The sequence below is a fragment of the Mustela nigripes genome, unplaced genomic scaffold (genome assembly GCF_022355385.1).
Source record: "Mustela nigripes isolate SB6536 unplaced genomic scaffold, MUSNIG.SB6536 HiC_scaffold_148, whole genome shotgun sequence".
NCBI lineage: Eukaryota > Metazoa > Chordata > Mammalia > Carnivora > Mustelidae > Mustela > Mustela nigripes.
The window spans coordinates 7392652-7410356 of NW_026739562.1; the positions used below are offsets into that span (position 1 = coordinate 7392652).

General features: G+C 54.4%; 1 long non-coding RNA gene across 1 annotated transcript; it reads right to left on the reverse strand.

Moving 5' to 3' along the window:
* Positions 1-1387: 1387 nt before the first annotated feature.
* LOC132008434 (uncharacterized) lies at positions 1388-7076 on the reverse strand. Its single transcript, XR_009401635.1, has 3 exons — positions 6927-7076; positions 5082-5191; positions 1388-1545 (listed from the first exon to the last, which is right to left on the reverse strand). It is a non-coding gene; the product is annotated as an uncharacterized LOC132008434 (long non-coding RNA).
* Between the last annotated feature and the right edge of the window lie 10629 nt (positions 7077-17705).

Here is a 17705-nt window from a genome sequence, read left to right on the forward strand (position 1 = left end):
CCCTCCCAATCCATCCCCCTCCGCACAGACTCTCTGGGTGAGGACTCTTCAAACCGCCATGAACCTGCTCTGTATCCTCTGATCTGTCATCCCGTCATCCTAGGAAAGCGGGGCAATGTTTAATCAGGAGAAACCTGACTGATGAAGCCGGTCTGGCCCTTGGACCATGCCGCGTTCTTTTCCAGATGTTCTGCGCTTTCTGTCTAGTCAAGCAATCTAAACCTTTTTTTTTTTTTTTTTTTTTTTTTTTTTTTTTTTGCTGTGATCAGAATCCACTCTTCCAGCTTCCCTGCTTTTTGGCAAACCAAGACAACTTTGCCTCCATGCGATGCTTCTGTTCTCCCTGACTCCTGGACGCCCTGCAGTATCTTAGAAGTCTTTCCTATATAAAGTAACCATATCATTTTCAGTCAAAGGAGATAATTTTGAGAGTGTATCAGTTATTAAATGCTGTGTAACAAAGTACCCTAAAACTTAAAATAATAAATATTTAATAGCTCAAAGTTTCTGTATGTAAGGCATTTTGGTGTAGCTTAGCTGGAGGTTCTGGACTAGGGTCTCCTCTGAAGTTTTATCCAGGATGTTGATCAGGCTGCTGTCATCTGAAAGCTTGCCTGGGCTGGAGGATGCATTTCCAAGATGGCTGACAAACATGGCAGCAGGCCTCCATTTCTTACCCCATGTGTCTCTGTACAACACTCAACTTCCCTTAAGATGCGACAGCAGGCTTTCAACAGTGTGCCTGGTCCAAGGAAGAGCAAGGGGGAGGCCACAGTATCTTATGACATAGTCCTAAAGCGACATATTGCCATTTCCACCATATTTTATTCATTAGAAGCTAATCACTAAGTCCAGCCCAAAATCAAAGAGAAGAGAATTAGACCTCACGTTTTGAAGGGAAAAGTATCCAAGAAAGCATTGACATATTTATAAATCACCATCCTTCAGCTCAGGCCGTGATCTCAGGGTCCTGGGATTAAGTCCTGCATCGGGCTCTCTGCTCAACAGGGAGCCTGCTTCCCCTTTTCTCTCTGCCTGCCTCTCTGCCTACTTGTGATCTCTCTCTGTGTGTCAGATAAATAAATAGAATCTTTAAAAAAAGTTATGACTTTCCTCATATATACCTATATAATTGAAACAAAACTCACAAAATAGCATTTAACCTTACTGACTACATTTGCAGGGGAGGAAGAATTTTCCTCAACCTTCTTAGAGTCCCTGCCTGGGTTTGTAAATTAAACTGACAAAGGTAGTTTAACAGAAGAAGAACTTGCAAAGTTATTTAATATAAGTTTTGTGTGACATGGGAGCCTCCACAAGGAAATGAAGACCCAGAGGAATGGACCTGTGTATGTTTATGCAAGGTTTGATGAAGAGCAGCCAGCCGTGGAGTGGCATGACAGTGTGAGGTAGGTGTTGTAAACTGCAGGCATCTACCAACGCTTGCTTGTTGGTGTTCTTCTGGGTGATTCCCTGGTCTTCAGTCATAAGAAGGCTCCACTTACGAGGGCACCACTCACATGCAGGTCACGAGAGTTTCATGATCTGTTTCAGGAAAGAAGGGTGAGGAGGGAAGGGGCTCACACTTACCCTTCTGCACCTGCCACTCTCTCAAACTCCTTCAGCTTTAAATACTCAATATGCCAAGGGGACATATTTTGGGGTAGTGTGTCTTGAACCCCATCAAAGTGAAATCTAAAATATTCCATTAAATTTTATTCGAATTTACTCTGTTCCATTCTGTTCTTCAGATATTTGTTGTAGTCAAATAAATTTTTTCCCAAACCCACTAATGTTAACAAGTCAGTCTGAAAAAACAGACCACTGTCTTAGAGTTTGCTTTCTGTGGGCACTGAAGCTATGACCTCTCTCCATCTACTTTGGAGATCTCCATGGGTCTGAACCAAGTTTCTTAACCTATTTTTCTTGTTTTTCTACCCCTCCGCCCTCGACGCACGCACACTCTTAATCTTTTGCTCTTTGGAGTCATAGAATTGTGAAATGTTAGAGTATGAAAGATACTCTGTATGAAAGTATGAAAGATAGTATGAGAGATATGAGAGAGAAAGAGAGTATGAGAGATAACCCCCCGGGGCTTACGGAACACAAGTTATTGCCGACACAGGGCCCCCGACACACCCAGGCCATCTGAGTGATGATCCCACAGCAGCTACCCTTGGCCAGATCAGGGTGGGCTTGGCTCACTGTGACAGAGGCCAGGCTGTCGTGGGTGTGGGTGGGGTTCCACCCAGATCCCTTTCTTGGGCCCATGCCCTATTCCTCATTTACTGTGAGGATCAGCCACTAATGGGTCATAGTTATCCCCTTGCCTGAAGAATCACCCTTGACCCAGCAGAAACAACACCCATCTTCTTGACAAAGCCCAAGAGAGACATTACTAATCAATCATGGGAATGTCCCATAACGCTCAGTGTATACTTCAGCATCCTTCCCAACCCAGGTATCCAATTTTTTGTGAGACAAAGTCTATTTAGAAAACATTTTATTTGAAACTTTAAAAGTAAACTTTGAATCCCAGAGAGATGAAGTGGATTTTCCAAGGTCCCATGGCCAGTTGGTGACTAGAGGGAAGTTGGCAACAGACTCCTTGCCTAGACCATTGCTTTCTCTACTGAGCCCGGGCTTTATTAGACTTTTCCATTATTCCCTGTCTTCTTAGACCTCGTTCTCCTAACCAAAATCCAGCCATCTCTCACAATTTCACTCTTCATCCACCACCCCTGGACTCCCAGGGGTTAACAAGACCCCAGACCCTTTCCAGGGAGAATCCTACGGAATAGCTGATCCACACAGCACCAGAGCCCAGAGAAAGACCTTCGCTCAGGTGGTGATCCACATCAAGAAAAAGCCCTCTCATCCTGTGGTCCAGATGGAATCAAGGGCCTGGGGTCCCCTTGGCCACCCAAATGTTAATGACATTTGGCTTGGGCTGTGGGTCCTGGGTCTGGAGAGTTTATGGAAGATTTTTTTTTCTCCTTCCTTTTCTTGCTTACTTCTTTTAAAATATTTGGACTGGCGTGGGGTGGGGTGTGCTAGGTGGGGTCAGAGGATGGTTTCTGCGGGCCGGGAGAGCTGGCCCCCTGGCATACAGCCAAGCCAAATATCACTGACAGCTTTCGTCACCCATAACTATACTGAGTGGCAGACGGAGAAGAGGTTAAGACTTGGGCTCTGATGTCAGGCAGACGCGGGTCTAACTCCATCCCTCATATTAGCTGCTTAATCTTGAGTAAGGAAGCCTCAGTGTTTCCACCTGAGAAAGGGAGTTAATGAAGCATCTTTCTCATGGGTGACTGGGCAGTGCAAGCAAAGCCTTTAGCCCAGTGCGGGGCCCATGTCCCTGGGGCTTATGGAACACGAGTTATTGCCGATCTTGGTACACAGGACCCCCGAATCACCCAGGCCATCTGAGTGATGATCCCACAGCAGCTACCCTTGGCCAGGTGAGGGTGGGCTTGGCTCACTGTGACAGAGGCCAGGCTGTCGTGGGTGTGGGTGGGGTTCCACCCAGATCCCTTTCTTGGGCCCATGCCCTATTCCTCATTTACTGTGAGGATCGGCCGCTAATGGTTCACAGTTATCCCCTTGCCTGGAGAATCACACCTGACCCAGCAGGAGCCAGTGGCTGAGGAACACATGAATCCAAGAGGCCAGGCCCCTTGCCTCAAGGAGGGACCATCTGTGTCCCTTCTATGCCCTGTCACATCTAACGGCACCCTCCCACCCCTTCCCTTTTGTTTGCCCAGTGTTTCTTGAATCCTTCTTTCAAACCTGCTCGTTTTGCTCCCTAATATGCATCCCTGACAGACGTTAAATTTACTTCCTTGTTCGCTTATTGGCTATCTCCCAGGACAGGATTTGGGCTCCCAGATGACAGAGATTTGGGGTGTTGTGTGCACAGCTAGGCGTCTGGCGCCTAGCACACGCCTGACTCACGGAAGGTCCTGGAAAAACATGGGCTGAATGACTGAAAGAATAAATTGGGCAGCTGCCCAGTGGATGTCTGTAGCCACAAGCTGCCTCTCCAGGAGCCTGTGTTATTTTCTTCCAGGGCAAGGCTGCCGAAAGTCAAGGGTTTGGTCCATGTCTTTACCCATCCTGACCTTGGCTTGAAGGCATTCGGCCATGGGGCTTTGTCCTTTGGCCCGGGCCTCCTTCCACACATCCATGCTCCGTCCAAGCCAGTGCGGAGGTGGCCCTATCGTGGTTCCTAGATCTCAGGCCAGGCCCGTAAGGAGGTAATAGGAGAGGAAGATGGATAAGCCTATCAGGCCTCTGGGGACCCAGACAGGGCCACGTCCTCACTTGTCACCTGTCCGTGTGGCTCCGCTCCCCATTCCAGCCCCACTTCGGTCTCTTTCAGGAAATTGGTACTGGAGTCAGAATCTCAGGGGATTTGAGCTCCCGGGTGCCATGTGCCCCGATCATTCCACCAGCCCGTGGAGCCCCACCCGTGGAGGCGGGAGCGGAGAGAGTGGGAGATGGGTGAATGTGGGCAGGTGTGACTCAGTCTAGGGCCCCCAGCAGAAACAGCAGCTGTTTCTGTGACTCAGCAAAGAGCAGGGTGGAAGTGCTGAGGGCTGGTGTGGGCTGGGACTGGAGCTGAGTGACAGGAGTCTGGGGTGGGGGTGGGGGGTGGACTCATGTCCCCCTGCATGCAAGCCAGCAGCCACATGGGCACTGCTTGGAGGAAAAACATCAAGGGACTACACATCCGATGAGCTCCACCCACAGCACCCCCCATTCTCCCTCCATCCCTGGCCCCCACTCCCTTCCTGTTGCTGCTCCAAAATAGAACCCAGCCTCATTCAAAGTCCTCCAGGATGACCCCATCCTCCTCCAGTCCCCCACCAGGGAGATGCCTCCCAATCCTTCTCCAGCCATGTGGGGCCATTTGAATGACCAGAAAGCTCTGTCCCTTCCCTAGCCTGCCAGGCCTTTGCCTGGGCTATGCCCTTCAGTTAGAAGGCCCTCCACCTCCCACCCTGTTGTAAAATGCAGGTTTTAGTATTATTCACAGACGGTAATGCTAGCAGGTCAGGACATAGTTCACTACTTACCTATCCCAAGAGGAGGGGCACCCGCATCGTGGGGAGTCTTGCAGGGAAGCACCAGGCTGGGTCAGGAGACAGCAAGAGGAAAACATAGGCCAGAGCCTCTCTTGTGGTTTCTGCTGGAAGGAATGGGTGGGCAGATAAGCAGACTAGTCTGAATAATTTCAGTAAGCTCTGGGGCCTTAGGGCTAGTCCCTAGCTGTCTGGTACCCGACCCTGGGGTGATCATGACAGGTGGATGGTGGCTCAGAGCGGGGGAACCCACAGAGGAATAAACAGGGTGGTTGTAGTAGGTCTCTGGTTGGACCGTGCCTAAAGGGAGCACTCACAAGTAAGCTGTTTGTTCTCTCGAGAAACTGACCAACCCCCGGGGAGGGCAGTTTTTGCAGGTCACCGAGGCCCAGATGTCAGAGCATCAGAAACACACAGTTAGTGCACATGCCCCTAACCCATTGGCCAGACTCTCCCGAGGGCCACACTACGGCCATGGTTGAGCCCCAGCATGGACAACTAGAGGGCTCTTGGCAGATGGAGGGTGGATAAGGGGCCACAATGGATGAGGCATGGAGCCAGGCACTGGTGGGCAGAACAGTGAACCGAAAGGCAAGACCCCTCCTCTCAAGGAGTTTTGTCCAGGAGGCCTGGCGGACAGCCCACCCACCATCAGACAAACAAGAGAGCCTCAGTTACTGGGAATGAAACACAGAGAGTACTAGATAACATCAGGGAGGGGCGGGAGGAGGGGACTCCATCCGAAGGGGTGGTCAGGGCAGCCTCTCTGAGGAGGTGGCCTGTGGGGGGAGACCTGAATCTGGAGAAGGAGCCGGCCATGCAGAGACTTCAGGACAGAAGATTCCAGCAGGTGAAGAAATGAACGAACGGATCCCTGACAGCCCAAAAACAACCTTGGGTCTAGATTCCCCACCCCTTCCCTGGCGGTGGTGGATTCTGAGGCTCGAAGGACACTAATACCAGCACCTCACAAATCAAAAGTCTTCCTGTCATGTCTCCGTCATTAACAGAAATATTCCACAGGGTGACTCGGGCCCTGCGGGCAGGCACTTCCCAGCCTCGGGGTGAGACACCATTTTTAACCTTCTTCGCTGTTTGACTTTTCATCCCATTCGTACCCAGTCGGTGGCCTTCTTGCCAGACTTGTCCCTGATGAGAAGTGAAGTCATTGACTTATGACCCAGGTCGCCGGCACCCCTCGCAGGGGGTGGTAAAGGGCAGTCTTGCTCAGTTGCTGATGTGCTGTCTGGCCAGGGGACTCTGCGACCAGGCCCGGGCCCCAGCTGCCCCAGGCAGAGCCCCAGTCGCTGCCCAGACCCTCCCGGCAAAATTCTTCAGCAAAGCCAGCCTTTAGGGAGGTAAACTGGGGGGGGGGGGTCCCTTTGGGGTTCTTTGTAAAGCCCCCGTCTTTCCAGGGAGAACCAGGCTGTCCAGCCAAGCCACCGGGATCTACTCTTCAAGGCTGATGGTTGATGAGTAAGAATGAAAGGGGGGAGACACCGTGATGACAGTTGGTGGGCAGGCGGGCAGGAAGTGAGGGGGTATACGAGGTGCCTCTCCCATGCTGGGTGTCGGAGTAGACCTCTTGAGATGCTTGTTGTCTGGGCTCCTGGGGCTATTGCAGCAGCTGCCTGTCCTCCCTTAAGGCTGGGGGCCTGTCACACAGCATTAGTCTCAGTCATGGGGGTTTTTGTCCCCCCAATGCCCTGGGAAGGCCCCTGCTGCCAGTCTGGGTCCTAGAGTGGGATTCACCAACAGGCCCTGGAGAACAGATTGTACAGAAAGATGGGGCATGCGGGGGAGGTTGGAAAGGGTAGGAAAGAAACCTTCCCTGAGTACCTCTTTACTTGGAGAAGTAAGTTACTTCTCCAAGGTAGTTCCAAGGTCCTAAGTGTTAGACTTGAACCCAAGTCTTTCCTGCTTCTGACCTCCATGGCATGGTGCTGTTGCCAACTTTTCATTCATTTGTCTGCTGGTCCAGTTTTCAAATATTTCTTGAATCCCCTAGAGAGTGGGAAAAACACAGATTTCAGAGCCCAGAGACTAGAGCCCAGAGAACCCGGGGCCAGAGGCTGTTCCTGCACTGCCTAGGAAAGGGGCCTAAGGCAGATGGCTTTGCCTCAGTTTCCTTATTAGTAAAAAAGGATAATGGCACCCACACCTAATGCAGCTGCCCTCAGGATCAGCACGATCAGGTGACCCTGGCACACAAAGGCCTCACCCACGTCCGGCCCTGGCTTAGGAATTGTAGACAGCCAGATTTGAAGGCCAAGACCTTGCCCTCAAAACACTCAAAGACCCTTGAGGGACAGACAGGTCACAGACATGTCACAGTTGCTCCTTCTAGTAGGCAAGATGGAGTGAGGGCGGAAGCACGGGGTCATGCCATGGACCACTATACTTGGGCACAGTGAGGGGGGTTTCAGGGAAGATGGGCACCTGAGTGTCACCGGAAGGAGATGAGCAGACACGTCATCCAGGTGGAGAGGACAGTATTGGCAAGGCTTGGAGACTGGAAGGCTGTTTGGGGAGAGTGGGGACAGAGTAGATCCATGTTGCTTGATCAAGGGGACCAAGAGAGGGACTGGCGGGGTCTGGGTAGGGAATTAAGCTGAGTGACTTGGGCTGTTACATGAATTTGAACTTCATTCTCTGGGTGCAGGGAAAGGCCATAACATAATCTAGCAGGGTCTTAAGGAGGTCATTCCCGGGGCCGTGTAGAAGATGAATTAGCAGGACTGAGACTGGGAGCAGGGGGGATCTCCGAGGTCCTGCAAACGCAGCCACGAGGTGAAGAGCAGACAGAGGAGGATAAAAATAAAGCCAATTCATCGAGCACATACTGTGTTTCAGTCACATGCCGAGCGAGTTTTCATTCACCTCTCACTAATGCTTTGAGTCGGGTGCTCTCGTGGCCACTTTCCAGGAGAGGAAATGGTGGTTAAGCAACTTGCCCAAGATCCCATAGCCGGTGAGGCGTAGCACCGGGATTCTGCTTCCGGTCCATCAGAATCCAAAGCCCTGATACATCCCAGACCCTGATGCCCTTGGGGAGAGACAGACGCCAGACGGTGGAGCGATAGACGGGGCGGCAGTTGAGCCGTCTAACAGTTCCCGGATCTCAGCATCCCTGCGCTGGGCATCATCCCCGCCCACCTCTCTCTCCCCCTACTCTGTGTCCGGGGAGGCTGACCACACAGGCAGCAGCCACAGCTCCCCGGTCCTCACCCGCTGGCTTCTGGCTGAAAGGGCTTCTGCCCTCAGTAGGGCAGGAGAGCAGAGGGGAGGAGGAGAGGGAGTGACTCGCTCCTTCGGGCGGCCCTCCCCCCCCCTTCCCCCACACTGCGCTGTGCCTGTGCGCCTTCTGGCAGCTGCTTTCCCTCCTGCCCTTTCAAGAGTGGGGGTGGAGACAGCCACCCCAGTTTTCCATAAGGGTCGGTTTGTGAGTCTGGCCTTCAGGAGCAAGGGTAGCAGGCGGCAACTTATCGTGCTGGTGCCCGGCGTCACAGTGGCAGCGGAACAAGCCCAGGGCGGGCACAGAGGATGAAGCTTGGGGGACCGAGCTCAGGGAGAGGTTGACATTTATCCCCAGAGGGTGGGAGCCAGTCAGACAGCAGGGGCTGAATAGGGCTGGAGCCTCTCTTTCTCACACTCCTGGCTGGAAACGGTTAGCACCGTGTCCACCCCCTTTGTCAGAGGGACAGGGTTCTGTGCAGGGAGATCTGTCCTTGGGGAGATGGCTCTGGTCCCCCTGCGGGGGCATGTGGGGCTACCTTTAGGGTTATCAGCCAACTCTTGGTCTGGGAACGGAGTGACCTTCTTTTTTTGAAAAGCCTGTTCATCCCCAGGGCTCTGGCTGGTTGAGGCCCCTGGAGCCAAGCCCCTGGTGGCGGGGAGGCTTTCCAGGAACCAGGGCCCCATCTGGACCCTACCCCCTCCACCCCACAAGGCCCTGGCCTGTGTCAAGCTCCGGAAAAAAGCTGCAAAACCCCATCTCTGAACAAAGGTAGGTCCTTTCAGAGCCAGACGACTCGAGAGCTAGGAAGGGCCTTCCAGAACCCCAGTCCCACTGCCCAGATCAGGACGTAGTTTGCTCAAGAACTTCAGGACTGGCCTGGCCCAGCCTAGCACTCCTAGCCATCGCCAGCCTCCCTGCGGCTCTCACCTACCAGACTCCACACCCCAAGACCAGGAATAATTGTTTCTCATGAGTCAGCATCCATGTGCCCGCGATGGGTCCTGATCCAGATTTCTACCCCACCTTTGTCCCCCTCCTCCACGGTGGAAGCAGCTGGCTGCCCCATGGTGGGGGCTGCCTGGGCGCGAGACGACCATTTTTCACAGGGCGGAAATTAGATCTGCTTCTCAGGGAGAAGTGCTGTGAGCTGAAATGCCAGCCAGCTGGGTGTGGCGGGGCCTCTTTGCGCTCCATGGGAGCCAGCCACAGGCAGGGAGGGACAGGGAGGGAGGGCCCCCGCCTGGCAGGGCCCTAGGAAGGGGCCAAGGAGAATGTGTGGGTGTAGAACAGGAGCATCAAGAGGTCAAGGGCTCGCCCAGGGTCATGCAGTGAAACCAACACCCCATACTGAGACCAGGACCCCGCCCCCCACCCCACCCCACAGCCTCCTAGCCCAGCACGGGCTTATTTCTTCACTCTACACTTGAACCCTAGAGGGCAAAGGGTTGCAAGCTAGCAGTGGCCAGAAGGGGCCTCTCCCTATTTGTACATTCAGCTTGGGGGTCTTCCAGCTGTGACAGATTGGATTATTACTCAGCAAATACTTAACCACACTCCTGTCCCACTGGGCACCGAGTGACCCCCTCCCTGTGGAAGCTGGGCTTGGCCGTGTGCTGGCTTTGACCAGGAACATTAGCAGACATGGCAGAGCAGAGGTGTGAAGCGTGCTAGTGTGGATGGAGCTGTTCCCTTGCACTCTGAGGGTGCCTGTGAGAGGAGGAACCCGGGGTGGGGGGAGACTGCTGCCCTCCAGCGGGGCTCACAGAATGGACTCATTGTGGAGCAACTTGCACCTAAACCTGCAGTCTGAGACGGAGCGCCCCGCTGAGCCCAGCCTTGCTCAGGAGAACGGTGGTCAGCCTACAGGCCCATGAGTGTGAGAGTTCCTGCTCACTGGAGTGTGGGGATGGTTTGTTTCACAGCATTATCATGGAACTAGCTGACTGATACACAGGCCCAGAGCTAGAGCCAGAGAAAGTGCCAAGAGCTAGGACTTGGACGATCTAGACTCACCACGTTCCTTCCCTGCCACAGCCCCACGAGAGGCGTCGATAGAGAGAAGATGCTGTGTTTATTCTGAGTTGACTCGAAGAGGCCACACAAATACAGGGAGGGCCCAGCCCCTCTGCCAATACTTCCTACACCTCTGTGTGGAAACTGAGGCTCCTCAGGGAGACCTCCCCAAGGCTTCAGAGCTGGAAACCAGCAGAGCAGAGACCAGAACCTGGTCTCCCAGCGCCAGTCTCCAATCTACCAGGCAGCCCAACCCTGAGCTGTTGAGCAGCGAGACCCATGAGGACTGGGACCGGGGGCCTGGCCAGCCACAGGCGAGAGGCAAAGCAAAGTCACCACCTGCCCTGGGTACTGTGCTGTCGGGGCTCAGGGTGTCTTCCACTGCTCGAGAACATGAGGACGGGTTCAAACCCTGCTTGCCCATGGGTAACTTTCTTAACCTCTCTGTGCCTCAGTTTACTCATCTGTAAACAGGGGATGCCTGGAACAGTTCTTACTTACCTCGGGGGGCCTCCTAAGGAGTAAACGAACTACTGTTTGTGCAGGGTCCGCATCCCACCAATGCCCCAGGAATGTTAAGTAAATGCCAAGTAGGTCCACCCAGCTCAGCCTTTTAAGACCTAGCTGAAAACAGCTCATTTTTACTCACTCTCCCAAATGTTTCCGGTGTACTTTATCTGAGTCAATCCTCACAGTAGTCTTTGAAGAGACATAGGGGCCATGCTTGTCACTCCCATTTTACAGATGGAGAAACTGAGGCTCAGCACGCCTACATCATGATCACACTCTAGTGCTCCAGCCAGGGGGAAGGCAGAGGTGCGGGAATCTCCTGTCTCAGCCCTGCTTGTTCTGACCTGCTGTATGGTTTGGGCCAAGGCACTCATCTCTCTGTTTCCTCAACCACGAAACAGGAAAGGGGTCACTACCTCACGGGGTTGTCGTCAAGATTAAAAGGCATGGGCGGCATGCCTAGTGTGGCTGCTGACCTAGGACAGGGCTCGGGAAGTGGGAGAAATTATTTAAAAATGGGAGAAGGGGCTGGACAGATGTCCTAACCCTAGGCAGATGATCCCACCCAGCCAGGACCCCAATAGCCTCTCTCAGCGCTGCTGTAAGAATTTTGGAGGGAAAAAACCCTCTCCCTTCCCACCTCTGCTCAGAGCTTCAGGGACCCGACACAAGGGTGAGGATGGAGGAGGGTGTCTCCTGGGAGTCAGCCATCCCTGGGGTCCCACTCCTGCTCCACGTACAAGCTCTCCCTCCTCGGGCAATCCCTCCCGTCTCCAGGCTTAGTTTTCTCATCTGTGCAAGGGGGCAGCAACCTCCACGCTGCGGTGTGGTGAGGAGGGGATGAGCACTCTTAGCTAGGGTTTAGGAAGTCCTGGCCAGGTACTAGTCACTCCTGTACGCATGTCTCATTCCTCTACGGAATAGTTACTGTCATTAACCGCACTTTATAGACACAGAAATGGAGGCTCACTAGGTCAGGGAAACTGAGTCAGGTCCCACAGAACCTGAGGGATCAGTGAGAGCTGTCAGTCCATCAGGGCTACAGAGCTCCCCGGATTTAAAGTCTGGGATCCATGGTTGTGTCCCGACTTCCTGGCCTGAGCTTGGAGGTCTCTGGCTGTTTGTGAAACAGGCCGAAACAGGCACGTGGTTCCAGAGGGGCGGACACGATTCCCTGCCCAGGCCCAATGCAAGGTCATCCCAGGCCCTGGGCCCCACACAGAGCAGCCAAGTCTTCCCGCCTCAGCTTTCTTCCTGGCTTGGTGGTAACTATGACCTCCCCACGGTCTGATCCTTTGCTTCAGTGCACACAGTGGTGTTGCCTCAGTGTGGGCAGGACAAATGGGCCCAGGACAAATGGCTCCCTTCACTCTGCGCCACTGCAGGAAGCCCCTTGGCCCCAAGCAGCTCCCTGTCCATGGTCCCGTGGCTCCAGGGGAAGGCTGGCCCAGACTAAAGTCACTGATCCTAGCCCGAAGGACCCCTGGGACCAGCTGGTCCCCTTCCCGCTTGTCAAAGACCAGGAAGTGGAAATGCAGGCACTGGCAGGGCTCCATCCAGATACACCAGAGCTTAGAGCGGGGTCGGGGGCAACCTTGAACTCAGCGATGGAAGAGTGGCAGGGCAAACAGCTGTGTTAATGGCTTGCCTTTCACCCAATCGTCCATCCAGCCCTGCAAGGTGGGTGCTACTGTTCCCACGTTCCAGAGGAGGGAACGGAGGCACAGAACGGTTACGTGGTTTATCTAAGACCACATAGGTAGTGACGGTCTAGGGATTTAAACAAGATCCCTCCCGACTCCGGAACCAGTGCTCTTCTCTCTCTGTCGCATCCTGTCAACTGCATATGGAGTGCATGGGGCCAGGACTGCCCACCGAATTGACTGGGTCTTCTCGCCACTGCCACCGCCTGGAAAACCTGGGGAAGATCGTCTGCTGAACCCATCAATCTGGGCTTCCTCTCCATGGGCCATCCATTACCCTATCTTTTCCCGGAAAGGTGCACAGCCATTTCAAGCTGCCAGTGACACAGAGGAAAAGGAGCCCTCCCCTCCCCAGTCTCCTCCCTGTCTCCCCGCCCTCCTTCCTTCTTCTTCTTGTCCTATGGTCGCACTGATCCCTCCAGACACTTCCTCTCCCAATCCCCACCTGTCAGAATCCTGCCCACTTGCAGGGAGATAGAAGTTCAAATCCCTCGGCACCTTATCTGAGCTATGTGACCTTGAGCAAGTCACTTTTGCTTGCTGAGCCTCAGGTTCCCTTGCAGGGATATTGGAAGACTGCACGTCAAACAGTCCGAAGATGCCGTGCCTGGTATCAGCGGCAAGGGGTGGAGGTGATGACTCACAAGGCCAAGGGCAGCTTGGGGCCTGGGCAGGGCAGACCCAGGAGGGTGTGGCTTAGATGCCAGAGAGATCAGTCGTGACCAAACTGAGCGAGACCAAACAGTAAGGCATTCCAGCCAGCAGGCAGCAGCTGGTGCCCCAGAAGGAGTGGCCAAGTGTGCCGCGGGTGGATAGGGCCCAGGGGGGTAGCGGGTACCACACTGGACCTGGTCACCAGGCTGAGGTTTAAGGGACAGATTCACAACAGGTCTCTGAGCATATGTGTCCCTACCTTACAGATGTGGAAAGCAAGGTAAGTAACTTTCCCAAGATCACCCAGCCAGAAAGTGGCAAATCCAGAATTAGAACACAAGCAGTCTGTTAATCAAACACTCTCCACGCCAGCCCACCATGGGTTGGAAATGAAGTCATAGCAGGCCATTATGTGCTCTGCCCTGAACCTCAGATGAGCCAGGATGTAGACACATTCCCAAGGGAAGCAGGAAAACCAGGCTGATGGCCAGCCAGCCCCCTTCTACCCCAGGCCGCCAAATTCTTCCTCCCTCTGACCCGCCCTGGAGCACGAGAAAGAGGACAGGCTCCAAAGACAATTTCTAACAATTAAAAACTAAAGAGAGGAAACAATTAAATGAACAGGAGGGGCCCTGGGCCCTTGAACTTGCGGGGGTGTGTTGGCAGCAGGCCCTAGTCACCCCCACGCTCAAGCTTCCTTATTAAGTTTAGACTCATGGAGCCGGGGGCCCCGGGCAGCCTGTAAAGGAATTCGGGACCAAATCAGCACCATCAGCCAGGAATGTGCTGCTGGGGGTCCCAGAGCTCCGCCCAGGACCATGACTCTGGACGCAGTGACCTTTTCTGGCCAGTGAGAACAGTCTTGCCGTGAAAGGGGAGAGGAGAGGCCACCCCAGTCCCCCAGAGGCTTCCTTGGCTGGCTGGCTGGATTCTTTCCCCTCCTCTTGGCACAGCAGGCCATAGCCTTCCTCATGTCCCATGGCTGGGCTCACCAGCTCACCCGGCCTTCAAGCCTGGAGACCACCCGTGCCTCTCCCCCCGAGAAGGCCCCCAAGCCCCTTCCTCTGAATTATCCACAGGGGGCCCTGCTCTCCAGGCTCCCTTCTCTGGAAGAACAGCCCTCCTCTCTCTAAAGCGGGGCCTGAAGACTTGGGAAGAAAATCTCGTGGAGGGGCTGCTTCCTCGCTACCGTGTAGGGCACCCAGCCCTCCCTGCATGACATTCTACACCATGGGAACACTGGCCCCAGAGGTGCGAGGCAAGGTGTGCGGTCCTTTAGGACAGTGATTGCCCTGGGAGTTCAAGATGACCCAGGGCAGGATGGAGAGTCTGAGGGGCCAAATGGAGGAGAAGAACCCAGGGCGGGGGGTGGGGGATGCGCGGATGTTCCAGGGACTGCTGGCCACACTTACACAGCCTGCAGCCCGGCTTCTGGCCCAGGGCCAAAGGCTTTTTTTTTTTCCTCTGGGTGGGGGCAGGGAAGAGGGTAGACCATCCCCTGCTTCCAGCATGCCCTGTGGCCCCCTCGGTCCCTGAAAGCAAGCGGTCTCACTTACTGGTGTTGCTGTCGCCACCTGCACAGCAGGGCTGCCAGCTGGACCAAGTCTCCTTCCATATAGAGTACAACCCCTTGTGAAGGCAGACCCAGGGACACCCAAAGAGGACTTGGCTTCAGAGCTGGGCTCTGGTCCCTGTGACCTAGAACAAGGGGCTGGGCCCTCTGGACCTCAGTTTGTCCATCTGTAAAAGGGAGTGAGACTCGAATTGAAATGGTGGAGGGGAACATGGTCTCTGCCAGCACTAAGAACCAAAGCTAAACATTGGCCGGGAGCCCACACCGTAAGCACATTATTTCATTTCATTGTCACCCACGTGGATGGCAGGGGGCTGGGATCTTCTCCTCCCAAGGGATGGGGAAGCCGAGGCCGGGAGCGGAGCCAGGATTTCAGGTGGGGAGTCACACCCCGTCCTCGCACTTTCCCTCTCCGCCCTCTCCCTTCTCCCGCTGGTTCAGGCTTTTGGGGCTCAGGCTGCGCAGGTCAGTGGGAAAGAGGGTTGAGCCAACACGGTTCCCACTTACCCACCCCCAGGAGCTGGCAGTCACCCTGTGGCCTACCCAGAGGGTCTGAAACCACCCACCCCCAGCCCCCATCCCAGGGAAGACTCTTTGGGTGGAGGAGGGAGGGAATACCATCTCCACCCTTGGCCTCCGCCTCCCATCACCCCTCAGTCCCCCATCCCAAAGGAAGCCCTGTCTGCTCCCCTCCGCTTTCCTTCCGGCCCCTCCCCTCCATCCCTCCCACAGAGGATTTATGGTTTTAATAATGCAGACTTTCTCCACCAGTCTCCCTTGCTGTTTAGTCCCCTCTAAAGATCCTTAAAATTAAAACACTAATCAGGAATTTATTTTCTCATCAATCCTGCCCTTCGGGTTATGAGGCCCGGGTGTTTTCACAGCCCGCTGGCTGGCCGCGGGGAGGGCTCCTCCAGAGTAGGCTAGCCGGCACCGGGACGGTGGTAGCAGGGTAGAGAGAACCGGCAGAGGCAGATATAGGCCATCAGGCCGAGGTCAGAGGGAAAGGGAGAAGGGGCGTCCTGTGGAGACTTCGGACGGTGCCCTGGCCCAGCCGAGGGCCCCACGTGGTGGAGATGAGAGGGAGAGAGGGAGAGAGAGAGAGAGGGATGGACAGAGAGAGCTGTAGGCAAGAGGAGGCTGGTGGTTAGAACCCTGGAGTCGGAGCAAGGAGGGAGAGTTCTGGAAGGGGAGACAATAGGAGATAAAGGGAAGCAAAGCAGACTGGGGGCGGGCAGGGGATAGAAGACAGAAAGCAGACCAGCTGGGAGCTGGAGCAACATACCCTCCTCAGGGGAACCTGCCCTCCCACTGTTTCTCACCCATGGGCAGTGGGCAAGACCACAAGGTCCATGAGGGTCAGGCCCCAGGTTTTCCCCCTGTGATTTCTGCAGACGTGAACTGGGTGGCCTGATTCCTGGTACCAGGATCCTTCTGGCTCTGAGACCCTGCAAAGTCCTTCGTGAAGCCCCTGGGAGGCCTTCCCCTCCCCCTTCACTCTCCCCTGGAGTCGCAGAAAAACTTGCTGCTTCCCAGCCCCAGGCCTGACCCTCCTTTTGTTATAGCATCTCCGAGAAGGAAAGCATCCCCTCTCCCAGCCTGCTCACCACCCAGAGGGGCCGTTTGCAAAGGTGTTTCTATTGGTCCTTTACTGTTCCCTGTATAGGAAGCCTTTGAGATCAATCAGGTCACTAAGCCCAAACAAGGAATCTACTGCCTGCTTTCCCTCTGACTGGCTGGGTGATGGTGGGCAAGTCACTGGGCCTCTCTAAGCCTCAGGCTTCTTCATCAAAAGGGGTTTGGATGATCTGTACAACCTCTTTGTGCTCTAATGCACAATAGTCTTTGATGTCACCATTCTAGAAGCCCTAAAACTCTGTAAAGAAATGGGAAATGTGTACTTTGTTCACTTACTCTTTTCACAAGAATTGGGGCCTACTAATGTGCTATGCTAGGCATTGGGGAAATCACCCTGAAGCCCTGGACCTGACCTTGGTTCGTGGTGAAGTCATCACCTCCTGCAGCCTCAATCTGTTCACCTGTAAAATGGGCACTCATCCTGCTGCAAACATTACTGTTCTGGGAAAAGCCTTTGTCAACTGATGGCAGACATCAAAAAGAGCCATCCAGCATGAGAAGGGCATGGTAACTTTCTCAGAAACTCGTTCTGCCAGCTCGCAGTTCTCCCGGGCCCTGGATGGCCATTCCCTCAGGCTGCGTGGATGCTAGGGGCAGACCCCAGCCTCATAGACTGTCGGATCTGGGAAAGCAGGAAGAATGGGGAGCTTACGGTAGAGTCAGTGACCTGAGCTGGAGTCTCCGCCACAGCTCCTGCAAGGTCAGTGCCTTGGGTCAGTTACTGTTCTTTCCCGGGTCTCAGACACGCCTTCCATGTAGCATAAACGGTCTTGCCTCCCCTGGGGCGAGATGTGAGAACTGAATGCGGTGAAGTGCAGGTGGAAGGGCCAGCCCACAGCAGGTGTTCTGAGAACGCTGTTCAGGGCAGGGTTTAAGCCAAAAGAACGCCAAGGGCAAGAGTACCAGGTGTCCTGGTACTGGCTCAAGGAGCAGGGGACTGTGGCACAGCCCACCTTGGGGAGGCAGTGGGGGCTCTGGGCTCTGAGCCAAATGAGGCCTTTCCTGGGGCCAGCATTAGCATTTTCCAAGATGATTCAGCAAAACCAGGGGGCTTAGCTAGGCCTCCCCTTTCTGCTGAGAAGCTTGTTCATGCCACAGCCCAGCTTGTCTGCCTGATAGGAAATCAATGTGTTTATGATCCAAGGCCTCTTGCACAAAAAGAGGAGGGAATAATTGCTCTTCTGAGATCTGAATAGCGGCGTGCCCAATCTACTGATTTAACTCACTGGGCACCTGCCCAAGCCAGAATCTTTCCTCTCTTCCAGTCAAAGCATTCAAGAACAGTAGAG